This window comes from Pristiophorus japonicus, chromosome 2, assembly GCF_044704955.1.
Source record: "Pristiophorus japonicus isolate sPriJap1 chromosome 2, sPriJap1.hap1, whole genome shotgun sequence".
Taxonomy (NCBI): Eukaryota; Metazoa; Chordata; class Chondrichthyes; family Pristiophoridae; genus Pristiophorus; species Pristiophorus japonicus.
In genome coordinates this window covers 324,798,102-324,815,986 of record NC_091978.1, presented here as the reverse complement: position 1 = coordinate 324,815,986, position 17,885 = coordinate 324,798,102, and the positions used below count along the sequence as shown (strand labels likewise).

The following is a 17,885-nucleotide window of genomic DNA, read 5'->3' as shown; positions in this document are numbered from 1 at the left end:
TGCTCAAAGTTTCCCTTCTGATTCTCAGCAATGCTTGTCAACTGGAACAAATGTGAATTAAATTGATTTCTCTCAAACAATTTTCAATGTTTTCAGTGTTTATGACGCAAAACATCTGTGTTTGTATTAAATTAATTGTTTATTATTGATGATATAATGAATATAATACTGTTCAAAAATATAAAATGAATGTATTCAAAAATATTTGACCAAACAACTGGCTATAAGCAGCTCTATGAAAAAGTTCCTAAAGACATACTCTCCCATGCTCCCAACTTGTGTTTGCAAGCTTCAGGCCTAAGCAGTGGACACCTTTATGAAGCAGTGGGTATTCTAAATAGGTGGTCTCAGAGCAGGTTTCACTATATCATCGACACAAGACTTTCCACTGAAAAAGTTGAAGGAATAAACTTATGTGCGAGACTGAAATAAAATAAAAGCAGCAGGAAATTCTGGCACATTCCAAATAGAGATATGCTCAGTGGTTTTTAAATTGAATCAGACATATGTGTAATTTAAAACATAGGGGGAAAATATTTCAGTATTATATTTTATACTTTTCCAGAACTGCTGACATTTACAACTTTCACAATATGCTGCCATTTTATACACCACAGTAGAATTTTCTTTTAAGGTTTTCAAAATGCGCTGTTCTCCAATAATGAGCTGCCATTTTGCCACTTCTCTCAGTCATCAAATATTCTACGACTGACAACTTTCAGTTTTTCTATCTCTTTCAGCAGAGATGCTTGAGTTCTATCTTGGGGGTTAATCACAATGAAGAATTGCACGGTCCTTCATGGTTCAGCGTTATTACATAATTTGTAACTGAATGCAAGCAGTATAAAAGGATAACAATGAGCCTGCTGTTTTCCCTGGAAGATATTAAGACAGCTTGCACGCTTACTTCTATCATGTATAGAGGGAGTCAGAAGCCATGAAAGACATAACGGGGGTTAAGTTGAATAGTCCCCGAAAATGGGCATGGGGATTGTGGTACGCGACGTGCCTAAGCAATGCGATGCAGACAGCATGTTAATGTGATTGCTGCATGCAGCCAGTGCTCCCCGTACTGTTCATTAGTTGCAGGCAACAGCAGGGAGCTTGATGTCGCTGGTGGCGAGCGCTACTTAAAGGCAGCCTGCATCTCTTAAAGGACAGGTCCATTGTAGCCGCATGAAATGGTGGGAGTCCTTTGTGAAATGAATTTGTGCTGTAATATATTGAAGAATGGCTGAACATGCGAGAGAAACAAGTATAGGAAACTTCCAAAAACAATCAATTGCACCAGCAACGAACCTGCAAAGTAAATCATGATCCCTTTAAATAACGCTGGTGAGGCTCCTCCATTCTGTTTAATATTGTGTTCAGCTGTGCGTTGTTACGACAGAGGGTTGGCTGGAGTATGGAGTTCCAAAATGGTTATGGTGGCTTCAAATCAGCGTTGCACACTGATTCGTGTCATCATCTCGCTGCTCTGCATGTTGCCAGTGGTCGTTAGGGGCACGCATGCAAACACCTTTACCAAGATGGCGTCCTACACACTTCCCATTAGAGGTGTGTGTGTACATCTTGGATCCCATTTTCGAGTCTTAGTTGGCAATGTTGCGCTCAAAAAATGGGCCCAATTCTGCTCCCTGTATTTACAGCCACTTTGGTTCAACTGACTGCTCCGAAATTGTGAGGTGTGGTACAAAATCCATTGTTGACTGACAAAGAGAATGTATGTGTGTAAATGGAAACTGTGTGGAAATGGGATGGTAAAGCAATGAGCCAACCTCTCAACACAAGCTCTGTCCACCTCCGCCAACGTGGTATTTCTTGGGGTGTAGAGGGATAAATAGCATGCATAGATGGAGGAAAGGAAGTCTTGTGTTTGAACCAAGGTGAAGCAGCCCCCTACCCACATATCTTTGGGAGTCCAGAGGTGTGGTCTTGCTGGGCAGAGCTGATAGGAGCAAAGCACACAGAGTAGGCAGGATTGTGGAGGCCAAAACATGGAAGAACCCAAGGAGTGGCAGAGAACCTCGGGGGAATATTTGGGAGCGAACAAATATAATAAATTATCTATAATAATAGTTAGTTTTAGTCTGTCATCAGTTTTTGTCTGTTCTGAGGCGGAGGCTGAGAGCACGTGGTCCAGACTGAGTGAAAGTTGCACTAACCAATGGGCGATCAGGGCCCGCCTGGCCTCACAACCAATCAGGGCGGGGAGCGATAGCACGAATTTTAAAAGTTTAATTGACACTGGCTCTGCTCCAATGAGGAGGAGGCAGTGGATGCGTCAGCACCAATGGGCGTGGGGCGGGGCCTCCCCGGGCTTTGCTGCAGATCTGAGAGGAGCGCGTGGCGGGAGAGAGAGGGAGAGAGATGGAATGAGAGGGTAGGAGGGAGAGAAGGGGGAGGGAGCGAGGGAGGGGAGGTAGAGAGAGGGTAGGAGGGAGATAGGGTTGGAGGGAAAGAGAGGGGGAGAGAGGGAGGAAGGGAGGGGGAGAGAGGGAGGGAGGGGAGGTAGAGGGAGGGAGGGAAGGTAGAGGGAGGGAGGGGAGGTAGAGAGAGGGGGGGGAGGGAGAGAGAGGATTGGAGGGAGAGAGAGAGGGGGAGGGAGGAGGGATGATTCGCTAATCATCTCAACTCTGAAATTTGTTAAATCCCTGTAACACCAACCCATACCTTTTCTTTGCAATATAAATAGGCTAAATTTGGTTAGATGGGTTTGTTTCAGTTTAGAAATCATGGGGCTGAAATTTACCTTCGCCTGAAATGGATCGCACCTTCTGCTCCTGTTTTTTCTGCCGCTTGGGATCAGGTCGACTCTTTCACGAAATTCTGGTCTTTGGCGGGTTTTTTCCGGCGGACCAGAAGTCGCTCATAATGGGGGCGGAAGTGGGGCAGTAAGTACTGCAGCTGGCTGGAAGTGGAGGCGGAACGGAGTCTCCACCGCTGTCAAGTCAGCAGCGGAGCGGAGATGATGTCACGATGTCATGATATATGTGCATCACCACGGCTCTCCCCTTCACTTAAAGAGGAGAGCCTTTGGCATTCAGAAATATCGGTCCACTGGGCCACCAGGAAGGTATTCGGCCGGGCCAGCGGCCTGGCACCCAAGAGGGGGTGCCAGGCTGCCTTTTGGCAGCCCGGCCGAACCCGGGGGCATATTTGGCCGGCCGATCTGGAAGTTGTCCAGCAAAAAAAATATGGTGGCCGCAGCAGTGCACCCTCCCCTTGAAGGGCCACCGTGCTGCTGTGGCTCACACACAGAACAGAAGGTGCACCGACAGAAAAAGCTGTCGGGGGCACCGCGCGGCAGATTTAGGATTTCTCGCACTAAATCATTGTGTGCTGGAGGTTCAGGAGATTGGCGATGCACTCTTTGATGACGCACTTAGGACGGTCGGCAGCAGCGGGGCCGAAGTGGGGACTGCCAGTAAAATCCCCGAGGTTAATTTCGCTAGCGGCGACCATTGGACTGGAAGTCAGTGGCTGCTCCACTCCGTCGCCTGGCCGTCGCTTTTTGCCGTTAAGTGGCCTTTTTGGGGACATGAATTTTGGCCCTCATGTCGTCAGGTTTTCTGACTAACGAGAATTAATGACAGTCACAAGATTTAAAATGCGATGCTATTATACTGTGTGATTTGCGTTGAAAAGCTAACATTTTTGTAAAAACGAGCAATCCAATTATGAGTTAACATGTCCATTCAGACAACAGGCAAAAGAATTTCATGCAAATGCACTAATATTACTAACACCGCACAGTGCAATTTCAACCCAACTCTGCCCACCTTTCATTGCAAATCACTGAAAAATAGCACATTCTATGGTCGATTTTAACTTGCGGAAATGGGGTACTAACGGCCTCAAAATGGGATCGGTGGATTTGCCATGCAAATGATCGATCCACAGCAACTTTCAGAGGGGCCTACCACTCGATGACTGAAATGCCTGCCTGTTCAGGCAGTAGGCCCGTTTTAATATGTAAATTGGAATCCTATGACTGGGATTCATCCCCTCCATGATTGAGAATCCCCACCTGATTTACCTTGCTGTTGGCCTGGTAGTGGTTCAGGCTGAAGCCTGACGAGCTACATCCTTTGGCGTCCGTAGCTCGCAGGTTCAATTAAATGAGGCCAGGCCAGGACACTCTGCCAGTTGTCCGCCCAAAAGATAAAATTAACCCCCTGTATATATACTGCACCAACTAGTGACCTTCATAAATATTTTAATTATAGAATCAGAAGTGTTAATCTCCAATTCTTTTTCACAATTAAGCCAACCAAAGAACATTTAACAATGACTAGCTGGAAGAGATCCCAGTTATTTTCCACTGCAGAAGAACCATTCTACAACCAGCAGAGTCTTCACACAACCTCTGAGGAAAAAAATTGGACTTGCATCCATTGGCAGTCTGGCTTTTGAGGATTAAAGACTCATTTAATTGGTTATCCTTGGTTTATAACCACATTTGCTGCATTTCATTAACAGCTATTTTGACTGATCTCCCCTAGAAGATGCCTTGCTCAACAATGTTGATAAAAAACAAATCCACGCGACAGAAATCTGCACTTCTTTTCTACACTGACAGAATGGAAGTAAGCATTTGAAAAATGCTGGATTTTGTTCGCAATGTCTTCATTACTTTTTTAAATTTTTATTTATCTGTGTGACGAGCATTAATGTTAGAGAATGGAGCACTTCCTCCGTTCAGGCATGGTGTGTCACCATCAAGCACTCCGAGGTCAGCCAGATGCAGAATACAGCTGCCAACAACAACTTGTATTTATATAATCTTGTATTTATATAATACCTTTAACGTAGTGAAACGTCCTAAGGCGATTCACAGGAGTATTGAGATAAAAAATTTGACACCGAGCCACATAAGTAGAAATTATCGCAGGTCACCAAAAGCTTGGTCAAATAGGTATGTTTTAAGGAGCGTCTTGAAGGAGGAAAAAGAGGTAGAGGTTTAGGCTGGGAGTTCCAGAGCCTCGGGCCGAGGCAACAGAAGGCACGGCGACCAATGTATGAGCGATTATAATCAGGGGTGCTCAAGAGGGCAGAATTAGAGGAGCACAGCCACTACTCTGTCCTGACATGGTGCCTCAGCCCCAATATTTCTTTACCAAAATTCTTTCTGTGGAAAAATGGTAAAAACAATCCCTAAATGTGTTACATTACAAACAAGAAACGGTTCTTTAGTGCTATCACAATGATCCCCCTACTGCCATTGAGGTAAAAAAAAACACTTGCTTTTATATAGTGCCTTATCACCATGTCAAAACACTTCACAGAATTACTTTTTGGAATGCAGTATGTTGTTACGTAGACAACCATGACAGCAATGTTCCATGAGCAGCACTGAGATGAACATACAAATATGCAAAATGTTGGACGGGTAAAGATCAGCTGCTCTATTAATAGCACATTTTATAATGGGAATAATTTACATGATGCATCAGTTCTCACCCAGTTCGTTGGTGAGGGGGAAGTGTGGGCAGCGGCAGTGCAGGGAGCATCGAACAGCCTATAAAGGCCCAGAGTTCGTTGGTGAGGCGGGAGTGCGAGCAGCGGCAGTCCGGGGAGCGTCGAGCGGCCTATAAAGGCCCAGAGTTCGTTGGTGAGGCGGGAGTGCGAGCAGCGGCAGTCCGGGGAGCATCGAGCGGCCTAAAAAGGCCCAGAGTTCGTTGGTGAGGCAGGAGTGCGAGCAGCGGCAGTCCGGGGAGCGTCGAGCGGCCTATAAAGGCCCAGAGTTCGTTGGTGAGGCGGAAGTGCGAGCAGCGGCAGTCCGGGGAGCGTCGAGCGGCCTATAAAGGCCCAGAGTTCGTTGGTGAGGCAGGAGTGCGAGCAGCGGCAGTCCGGGGAGCGTCGAGCGGCCTATAAAGGCCCAGAGTTCGTTGGTGAGGCGGAAGTGTGGGCAGCAGCAGTCCGGGGAGCGTCGAGCGGCCTATAAAGGCCCAGAGTTCGTTGGTGAGGCGGGATTGCGAGCAGCGGCAGTCCGGGGAGCATCGAGCGGCCTAAAAAGGCCCAGAGTTCGTTGGTGAGGCGGAAGTGTGGGCAGCGGCAGTGCAGGGAGCGTCGAGCAGCCTATAAAGGCCCAGCCGGTGCAGCTGCAGGGAGAAGGCAAAAAAGAAGTAGAAAGAAATCGAAAGGTGATGTCAAAGCCAAGGGGGTAAGTGACTGGCTGGTGATGGGTAAGTAGCTTTTCCTTTTTCTTTTTCTTATCAGTAAGTAACCTTTTAGCATTGTTGTTGCCAAATGAGGTTAATCTAAGGGTTAAGTCATGGCAGGACAGCTCGGACACGTGTTATGCTCCTCCTGTACTATGTGGGAAGTCAGGGACGTTTCCGGTGTCCCTGACGACTACGTGTGCGGGAAGTGCATCCGCCTGCAGATCCTGACAAACCGCATTGCGACACTGGAGCTGCGGGTGGATTCACTCTGGAGCATCTACGATGCTGAGAATGACGTGAATAGCACGTTTAGCGAGTTGGTCACACCACAGGTAAGGGGTACACAGCCAGATAGTAAATGGGTGACCAACAGGAAGAGCAGTGCAAGGAAGGTAGAGCAGGGGTCCTCTGCGGTCATCCCCCTGCAAAACAAATACACCGCTTTGAGTACTGTTGAGGGGGATGACTCATCAGGGGAAGGCAGCAGCAGCCAAGTTCATGGCACCATGGGTGGCTCTGCTGCACAGGAGGGCAGGAAAAAGAGTGGGAGAGCGATAGTGGTCGGTGATTCAATTGTAAGGGGAATAGATGGGCGTTTCTGTGTATGTTGCCTCCCTGGTGCAAGGGTCAAGGATGTCTCGGAGCGGGTGCATGACATTCTGAAAAGGGAAGGTGAACAGCCAGTTGTCATGGTGCATATAGGTACCAACGATATAGGTAAAAAATGTGATGAGGTCCTACGAGATGAATTTAGGGAGCTAGGAGCTAAATTAAAAAGTAGGACCTCAAAAGTAGTCATCTCAGGATTGCTACCACTGCCACGTGCTAGTCAGAGTAGGAATCGCAGGATAGCTCAGATGAATATGTGGCTTGAGGAGTGGTGCAGAAGGGAGGGATTCAAATTCCTGGGACAGTGGAACCGGTTCTGGGGGAGGTGGGACCAGTACAAACCGGACGGTATGCACCTGGGCAGGACCAGAACCAATGTCCGAGGGGGAGTGTTTGCTAGTGCTGTTCGGGAGGAGTTAAACTAATATGGCAGGGGGATGGGAACCTATGCAGGGAGGCAGACAGAAATAAAAGGGAGACAGAGGTAAAAGATAGAAAGGAGAACAGTAAATTGGAGGGCAGAGAAACCCAAGGCAAAAAACAAAAAGGGCCACATTACAACAAAATTCCAAATAGGCAAAGTGTGTCAAAAAGACAAGCCTGAAGGCTCTGTGCCTCAATGCGAGGAGTATTCAAAATAAGGTGGACGACTTACCTGCGCAGATAGCAGTTAATGGATACGATGTAATTGGAATCACGGATACATGGCTCCAGTGTGACCAAGGCTGGGAACTCAACATCCAGCGGTATTCAACATTTAGGAGAGGAAAAGGAGGCGGGGTGGCATTGCTGGTTAAAGAGGAAATTAATGCAATAGTAAGGAGGGACATTAGCCTGGATGACATGGAATCGGTATGGGTGGAGTTGCGGAATACCAAAGGGCAGTAAACGCTAGTGGGAGTTGTGTACAGTAGTAGTGAGGTTGGGAACAGCATCAAACAAGACATAAGGGATGCGTGCAATAAAGGTACAGCAGTTATCATGGGCGACTTTAATCTACATATTGATTGGACTAACCAAACTGGTAGCAATGCGGTGGAGGAGGATTTCCTGGAGTGTATTAGGGATGGTTTTCTTGACCAATATGTCGAGGAACCAATTAGAGAGCTGGCCATCCTAGACTGGGTGATGTGTAATGAGAAAGGACTAATTAGCAATCTTGTTGTGCGAGGCCCCTTGGGGAAGAGTGACCATAATATGGTAGAATTCTTTAGTAAGATGGAAAGTGACACAGTTAATTCAGAAACTAGGGTCCTGAACTTAAGGAAAGCTAACTTCGACGGCATGAAGAGTGAATTGGCTAGAATAGACTGGCAAATGATACCTAAAGGGTTGACGGTGGATAGGCAATGGCAAACATTTATAGATCACACGGATGAACTTCAACAATTCTCCATCCCTGTCTGGAGTAAAAATAAAACAGGGAAGGTGGCTCAACCGTGGCTAACAAGAGAAATTAAGGACAGTGTTAGATCCAAGGAAGAGGCATATAAATTGGCCAGAGAAGCAGCAAACCTGAGGACTGGGAGAAATTTAGAATTCAGCAGAGTAGGACAAAGGGTTTAATTAGGAAAGGGAAAATAGAGTTCGAGAGGAAGCTCACCGGGAACATAAAAGCTGACTGCAAAAGCTTCTATAGATATGTGAAAAGAAAAAGATTAGTGAAGACAAACGTAGGTCCCTTGCAGTCGGACTCAGGTGAATTTATAATGGGGAACAAAGAAATGGCAGACCAATTGAACAAATACTTTGGTTCTGTCTTCACGAAGGAAGACACAAATAAGCTTCCAGATGTACTAGGGTTCCGAGGGTTTAGTGAGAAGGAGGAACTGAAGGATATCCTTATTAGGCAGGAAATTATGTTGGGGAAATTGATGGGATTGAAGGCTGATAAATCCCCAGGGCCTGATTGTCTGCATCCCAGAGTACTTAAGGAAGTGGCCCTAGAAATAGTGGATGCATTGGTGATCATTTTCCAACAGTCTATTGACTCTGGATCAGTTCCTATGGACTAGAGGGTAGCTAATGTAACACCACTTTTTAAAAAAGGAGGGAGAGAGAAAACGGGTAATTATAGACTGGTTAGCCTGACATCAGCAGTGGGAAAAATGTTGGAATCAATCATTAAGGATGAAATAGCAGCGCATTTGGAAAGCAGTGACCGGATCGGTCCAAGTCAGCATGGATTTATGAAAGAGAAATCATGCTTGACAAATCTTCTGGAATTTTTTGAGGATGTAACTAGTAGAGTGGACAAGGGAGAGCCAGTGGATGTGGTGTATTTGGACTTTTAAAAGGCTTTTGACAAGGTCCCACATAAGAGATTGGTGTGCAAAATCAAAGCACGTGGTATTGAGGGTAATATACTGACATGGATAGAGAATTGGTTGGCAGACAGGAAGCAGAGAGTCGGGATAAACGGGTCCTTTTCGGAATGGGAGGCAGTGACTACTGGAGTGCCGCAGGGCTCAGTGCTGGGACCCCAGCTCTTTACAATATACATTAATGATTTGGATGAAGGAATTGAGTGTAATATCTCCAAGTTTGCAGATGACACTAAACTGGGTGGCGGTGTGAGCTGTGAGGAGGATGCTAAGAGGCTGCAGGGTGATTTGGACAGGTTAGGTGAGTGGGCAAATGCATGGCAGATGCAGTATAATGTGGATAAATATGAGGTTGTCCACTTTGGTGGCAAAAACACAAAAGCAGAATATTATCTGAATGGCGGCAGATTAGGAAAAGGGGAGGTGCAACGAGACCTGGGTGTCATGGTTCATCAGTCATTGAAAGTTGGCATGCAGGTATAGCAGGCGGTGAAGAAGGCAAATGGCATGTTGGCCTTCATAGCTAGGAGATTTGAGTATTGGAGCAGAGAGGTCTTACTGCAGTTGTACAGGGCCTTGGTGAGGCATCACCTGGAATATTGTGTTCAATTTTGGTCTCTTAATCTGAGGAAGGACATTCTTGCTATTGAGGGAGTGCAGCGAAGGTTCACCAGACTGATTCCAGGGATGGCTGGACTGACGTCTGAGGAGAGACTGGAGCAACTGGGCCTTTATACAATGGAGTTTAGAAGGATGAGAGGGGATCTCATAGAAACGTACAAAATACTGACGGGACTGGACAGGTTAGATGTGGGAAGAATGTTCCCGATGTTGGGGAAGTCCAGAACCAGGGGACACAGTCTTAGGATAAGGGATAAGACATTTAGGTCTGAGATGAGGAGAAACTTCTTCACTCAGAGAGTTGTTAACCTGTGGAATACCCTGCCGCAGAGAGTTGTTGATGCCAGTTCATTGGATATATTGAAGAGGGAGTTAGATATGGCCCTTATGGCTAAAGGGATCAAGGGGTATGGAGAGAAAGCAGGAAAGGGATACTGAGTTGAATGATCAGCCATGATCTTATTGAATGGTGGTGCAGACTCGAAGGGCCAAATGGCCTACTCCTGCACCTGTTTTCTATGCTTCTATGTTTCTATGTGGCAAATGCACTGCACCGAGTGCACTTTCTTTTAGAAGGGCATAATGCTGAATCACTTTTTTATTCTTTTCTGACAATTTGAGGCATTTTTGAAAATCATACACCAGGTAAGGTAACTAATTAAATGTCTCATTCTGCAATTTAAGATAGTTAACCTGAGGCTCAACATTGCTCTCAATGTGTGGTTGTTTAGAAATTAGAACATGATTTAAGAACTCTTTTGAGTTTACCTGAAAATAAACATAAACATTAAACCGTGCCACCCGCCTGGGTGACACAGCAGACATTTTCAAGGCCCCTTTTTTTTTTTCCCCTTTTTTTTTTTTGGGGCGCTAAAATCAAATTTTTTCCAGTGCCCCCTATAAAAGGGGAGAGGGACACTAAAAGCACCGGCAATTAAAACAAATTAAACTTTAAAACGTAAAATCAAATTAAAATTTGGTTGCCGAGCGTGATGATGCACTCCAGTCCCTCCGGTGCCCACCTCTCGCGGAAGGCCGCGAGCGTACCGGTGGACACCGCGTGCTCCATCTCCAAGGACACCCTGGACCGGATGTAAGAGCGGAAGAGAGGCAGGCAGTCAGGTTGAACGACCCCCTCGACCGCCCGCTGCCTGGACCGGCTGATGGCACCCTTGGCCGTGCCCAGGAGCAGTCCTACGAGGAGGCCTTCGGACCTACTCGCTCCCCTCCGCACAGGGTGCCCAAAGATCAGGAGAGTGGGACTGAAGTACAGCCAGAATTTCAGGAGCAGCCCCTTCAAATAATAAAACAGGGGCTGCAACCTTGTGCATTCCATAAAAACATGGAACACGGACTCTTCCAGACCGCAGAAATTGCAGGCGGCCTGGGAGTCCGTGAACCGGCTTAAAAATTTGTTGCACGGCACTGCTCCGTGCACCACCCTCCAGGCCAAGTCCCCGATGAATAGTGGGAGGACCCCTGCGTAGAGTGCCCTCCATCGGGGACCCCCGCCTCCTCCGGACGGCAAGATGGTACGCCATGGCGTGTCCGGACGGCCGGCGAGGATGGCAAAGTTGAGGGTGTGCAGGAGCAGCCCGTACAGGAAACCCCTCCGCGCGGAACTGAAAGGCACGGAGGGGATTTCCCCGAGGCGGCTCAAGTTGTGAGGCGCCGGCCCCCGAGGGAGGTTCCGGGGTTTGGCGCCGATGAGGAATTCCGTCCGGACGGGGGTCAGTTCGGACGGGATCTCCCCACGTGCTTGAGCCTCCTCGATGCACCTAACGGAGTCAGGGCCCAGAGCTGTTTTTAACGTCTCGATGGCATCGGCCGCGTGGCGGACGTTGGCAGAATTTAGGCGCCGCGCCAGCGTGTCTGGCGCCATCCAGCCCGCTCCTCCGCCATCGAGCAGGTCCCTGACCCTGGTCACCTCACCAGCCACAGCCCTCTCTTCCGACCGCCACATAAAACCTCGGCCGTGGAGGTACGGATTCCCGAGCAGCGGTTCCTGCAGGACGGCCGCCACTCCAGCCGGCGGAGAGCTGCGCTTGGTGGAGACTTTGTTCCAGACCCTGATGAGTTCCCTGTAAAAGACAGGCAGCTCCCGGAGGGCGGTCCTGGCACCCCCCAAGTTCACAAACAGGAGCTGCGTGTCATAATTGAGGTCGCGCTGCTGGCGGAAGAAATACCTCGCCAGAGCACACCACCTAGGAGGGGGCTCGACGTAAAGGTATCTCTGCAGGGTCTGAAGACGGAAAGTCGCGAGCTGGGCGCTGAAACATGATTTAAGATGCCATCTCTCCACATCCCACCTGTAGCTAATTTGAACAGCAGTAAATCTACTAATTAAAGCAGGTGGCTCCTCTGACTTGTGTCCAGGATTTTTTCAAAAAGGTCAGTTTATACGAGGCAGCCATCTGTTTGTCATTGCCAGCACCTGTTGCCCATTGACCATTTGCAATAGCTCAACAAAGGTATTTATCTAACCCACTGTAATCCGCTACATCAGCCAGTGTCTGGGGATAACATATGGTCCTGTCTGAGCACTATATTTTCCAGAGTAGGGGTGTGAACAAACTGTACGACAAAGCTACAAGAGGCATAAATGCAGACTGCTAGAATCCAGCCAAGTTCCTGGAGAACCAAAAAAATGTTAGTGCATTTGATGTGCAATGCAACACAAAACACAAGAATATTCGGGGTCGAAATTGCCTCTTTCCTTGAGGCCTGTTATCACCGCAAATCAGTGGCCATGCTGTGGAGTGGAGAGGCCGTTTGACTTTTAATTGAATGGCCACTGCTTGCCCAATTGCCCTCCCCAGTTTTCCCGGTGGTACCCCGATCCCACGTCATCACCGTGTGCACCACCAATTTCCTCCTCGAAAAATCTTCGGCCCGCCCGGCGGTGCCAAAACAATCTTTTCCCCGGTGGTCCAGTAAGGCTGTGGTCTTTTGCAACGGCCTTGCGGCTTTCCTTAAAGGGGAGGCACACTGCCGCTGCCATGTTTTTTTGTTGTCGGCCGACTACCAGGTCGTCCCGACAATTAAGCCCCCGGGTTTGGCCGGGCCGCCACCCTCCCTGGTGACCCAGTGGAAGTTTAAAAAGCGCGGAGGCTCTCCCCTTCAAGTGAAGGGGAGAGCGTTAGTGTTGCAGCGCCGCGATGACGCACCGCCTCCAACATCCGCCCCTTAGTTGTTGTCACCGCCGTGTTTTTGCCCCACAGGTGTAGTCACCGACCCCAATTATGACAAACTTCCAGATGAAAACACAAAAAAACAGAGTGTAATTTCCCGAAAGAGTCGATATGAACCACAGCTGCGGTAAAAAACATCGAAACGAGGTTTCGGGCGGCGGGCAATTTGTACCCTTTAATGTTTATAGCCCCCATTGTTACAAAGCATAGATGACGAATCATAACGGATTTATTTCAATGAGCACACATTAAGATCTTAAACAAATTATGGCTGAGAATTTCTTAGAGCTGCTCCCACAGCACAAAGTTACAGTGGCAGAGAGAGTGCAGCTCAGAAGAAATTCTTGGCCGAAGTGTTTATTAAGCAGGAAGTTGGGCCGACAACATCCTTCAGAAAGTGCAGTGTAACTTTTGTTATCAGCCAACAAATAGTGCAGTAACAGACTAACAACTCCATTTCAAAGCCCTGTGAACACTGCATATTTTGTTGTCGGAGTATAAATGACTTTACATGCCTGAATTGTGCCCATAATTAGGCCATTAGGTTTGTGATAATCAGCCAAACTCAGGTGACACCTTCCAGTTTATTCCTGACAAGAATGGCACAAAGATGGATGAACTTAAAAATACACAAGTATTTAGAGTGCTGTGGGGACACTGGAGAAGGAACATCTGCACGGTTTGAACCACAGTTTATCTGTATTTGAGGGCAATGTGACTACATTAACCTTTAAAAAACAAATTCCCTCTGTACACTATTCCAGTCAGTAGATCAAACAGGCTGTTCCAAGACCCCTACCAGAGTGCTGCTAGGTGATGCATTAAAGTAGCTTGGGTTTACTGGCTAACTTTCTCTCTCTCCAAGGAATTAATTAACTTCCCTCAGATGTTTCAGCTGATATCAATAAGCCAACAAGAGTATATTTTTCGCTGTTCACTAATTGTATTCCTCACATTATATTGATGTCAATTTTTCAACTAAAATTAGTGAATGGAAGAAAACACGTGGTAGTAAACCGAAATGCTACTACTGGTTACATTAGTATATTCGTAAGTTCTGGTTTTAACTCGAGCAGCAGTCGTGTGGATAGGAGTCGAAGCGATTGGCAAATCGTCCCGACCACAGCAGCATGAAGCTTGGGAGATTTTAACTCCTGTGCCTTATCTGCATAGGCCCAGTCAGGTTCCCACTCGAAACCAGCTGGAAGCAGTAGCTGGCCGGTGGGCATGGGAGTGGAATGTCGGCAGCAGGAGCCTGTGGGAGGGGAGGCCTAAAATTTATTTGTGAATAACTCTAGGCCCCACAAGAAAAGTCAAAAAAAGTAAAAAGAACTTGCCTGTTGGGTCTCTTCTGGTTCTGAATCCTCTTACCACTAGCTAGGCCTGGCGGGAAAGCCACAACAGTGTCCCCGTGGAGGCCTAGATTCAGAATAGCAGTCATGCCCCTGATAATATCATCAGAACCTCGTCTGCATATTTAAAGAAGGACCCCACCATTTTCTGATGTGTGTTCTTGCTGCCTCCTCAGAAGAGCAGGTTAAAATCGGAAACTATGGGAAGAAAGCAGGCCCACAGCGGGCAAGTCCCATGAGTGATTTTAACTGCTCATCCATCTAGTTCGCACCTAGTGGGAAATCACTCCTATAGTAGCCGGTGGCCACATGCAGCTCACCCTATGGCTCCAAGAAGACTTTCTATTTCATGTGTCATTTGGCTTCTATTTGCAGCCCACTTGCCTGTAGAATGTTACTGAGGTTGGAATTTAGTACTGTTTCATTTTGCCTTGTTCCCCACCAACAGAAACTAATGGAAAGCTATTGGGAGGTGGGATTATCCCGCCAAATACAGTACAAGTGAAAAGGCCACTTGGTACCTCTATACTGTGGACACAGTTGAAATACGGACGTATTCCAGCTCTCTCTGGTCCACCATGTTGGAACATTGCCCTTAAGGAAGCCGCTGCGAAGAGTTGTGGTTCTCAAAAAAAAAGTTAGTGGGTAACAGTGTGCTGCACCAATGTATGACACCGCCACAACTATGTGAAGGTTAAACAGTCTCTTAAGAAAATAAATTCCCCATTAAATGACATGGTGGTTAAACACATTTTTTGGTTTATTATTTTAGATGACGAGGATGGACTTATGGGATGTTTACTGATGTGATTGCGTTGCCTCGCAACAAGGCGAGTTTTTGATGCAATGATCAAATACCAAATGAATGGATCTGTGTGATGGATGAAGTCTGTGTGCTTACAGTATTAGTGTGCCAAATTTAATGAAATAAGTACAGCTTTCTCCCACGGAGGCTGGGCTATTGGAAGAAAAAGAAGACTAATTGCTTTGTGGCACATGCTCAGTGCTGTGCCTTTGAGAAGCCTTTGTACTATGGCTTCTGAACCTCCTGGACCAAGTCAACTACAAAAACATCCAGAGTGAAAGCTACATATAGTGTAGGCTTTGTAATATCAATTATGTCTCTCACATTTCATTCTTAATTATTTATTGTATAGTCTGATCTACATACCGCATATCATTGTACCTGTAGTAACCTTATATAAATTCAAATGATATCATGAAACACTGTAAAATCATTTCCTGTGTATTTATCAATGTTTTAAATTGCAAGTCCTATTTATAGGAAACCATTCTGATATGGGTGATTTTTTTTTAGATTTGATTGTAAAGTATTGAGGGACAATTCTTGGGAAATTAATGTTAGAGGATTAGATTTATCTTAAACAGTCAAGAATGAGAAATAAAAAGCTGGTACACATATCCATCATTTTATTACAGTGCACCTTCTCATTCCAGTTTCTCTTATTTAAAATTCAGTTGAATTAATTCAAAACAAGCAGTTAAAGTCGTTGTATAAACAAGGGGGTAAACGCTCACACAATCCTTGGACTGCATGGTAATGAATAACATATTAGAGAAAGCTTTCAACATTCCTCTTTGGTAGCCTGATTAGGCAGCTGAATTTAAAACAAGGGAAAATGTTTTGATTCCACAAAAACCTCTTAACTAAAGTATTATGGAAATGAATGACTCTGTTTTACATTTGACTGAATATAAATGTAAGGATATGGTCAAAGTATCTTCAAGGAAAAACTGAAAGCAATGACTATCAAGCTTAGAGGAAGCAGAATAAAATGTAAAGGTTTAGTCTGCTCTGTCTTGTATTCAAAACTAAAACAGAAGAATCAAAGATACTAGCTTTGACTGCGCTCCTTCAAGTCCTATTTGCTCAGGCCCTGCGTTCACTGGCTCCACTTGCAAATTTTGTTCAGTTGGCTTCAATATATTTCCTTCCCTCCCCAGAAGCTCAAGTGACAGAAGTAACTTGAAAACTTTAGTGAAGTAAAACAACCAACATTTAGAACCAAAATATAAGAAAAGTATTGAAATTCCATGGAGTTTCCAATGGTCTCCCACTTTAACTCTGATAGGAGACTGGTGGAACATCTGTGGAAATGGCAGAAATGGCCACTTCCGCTGTTTCTTGGGAGATCCTGCTGGACTCCAAAAGAAGTTACAGCGGAAGACCGAGGAATCCGTAAGAATTTCAGCCTCAGAGTTCCTTAGTTCATGTTCAATTTATCCAGCTAAGATTTGTTCTTATACAAAGTACTTTTTGTCGTTGACTTCGACCAGGTTCAGGAGCCAAAGTTAAAAGGCTTTTCAAAGACACAGGACTGAGTTACTAAGCCCTCACAGTTCCAAATACCTCATTTTGCCAGGCACCATTTTAAATCACGCACTGCTAGGCTGATTTCCATTTGCAGGTATATGTAATTTTAACTTGGTTTGCATTGCTTTATGACGTGATACTGTACTGGAGTGTCAGCCTAAATTATATGCCCATGTCTCTGGAGTGGGACTTGAACCCACAACCTTCTGACTCAGAAACGAGAGTGCAATCACTGAGCCAAACCTTGATAAAAATAATGAACACACTACATTATGCTACTTCAGTGAGTTGTAGTACAGCATTCTGATTTATGAAGCCGTCTTTTCTAGGCCTTTCTGCCTCAGCAGCTTCTCTGTTGGAAAAGCTAGACAGTTGAATAAATCTTTTACTCAATCTACATTCAGTTATTCACTTTCTATTAGGAATTCTGGGGAACTAACCCCTCCATCAAACAGAAGATCAAATAGCCAATTGCAGCACCTACATTGCTACCCTGGCTGAGATTTGTTGCCCCAGAAACGGCTGTGAATCAAACTTGCATGTGTAAGTCAGTACCGCACTGAGTAGCAGAGGAAATAATGTTAAAATTAATGATAATTCTTTGTAATTGTTTAATTGCTTTAAATGATGCCGAGAGATGCTCTATAAAGAGAAGATTTTGTTAATCCTGGAATTGTGAATGATTGAAATCATCGAGAGACAAGATGAAGGAAATCTTTCCTATTCCCCCACTTAGTAATATCTTCAGTTATCATAAATTAAATAGAAGTGGAAGGAAATTGTAAACATTTTAGTTTTTGCACAAACTATGTCAAATCTATAATTTTCTTTCCTCTTAAAACCTGATCCCAATGCTCCTCTTCCTACACTCACAAAGCAATTTTCTAGGCCAAAATTGTTGTGACAATATGCATGAAATGGAATTGATTTAATGTGGAATCAAAACAATTTCCTGTCATTCAGTATGACTATACTGAATTTCAGAGATGCATTAGATAGATATGAGGCAAGTGGAACTTACTTTCCAAGTTGACTGATGATATTCAAATCTAATCTAATCTGTGTAGAGAGAGTGAATGACGTGCTATTTAACTGTTAATATTGGATTTCAAACCCAGTAACAGCTGTGCAATATCAACAAATGTCTTAATGGACAGTTTCCTGTTTGTTGCATGATTAAAGTATAAATAAAGTTAGTGCTTATTCCTTGCAGTAAATAGAAATGTTTTATTGTGTAAATATTGTTTGAAATAGCTTTTACACTATATGTGAAAATGTTTCCATGT

The 17,885-nt window shown here is 45.6% G+C and overlaps 1 protein-coding gene across 1 annotated transcript in view; it reads right to left on the bottom strand.

The window, feature by feature from the left end:
- fat4 (FAT atypical cadherin 4) overlaps positions 1-17,885 on the bottom strand; it is a 416,915-nt gene that overhangs the window by 138,447 nt on the left and 260,583 nt on the right. The window lies entirely within an intron of this gene.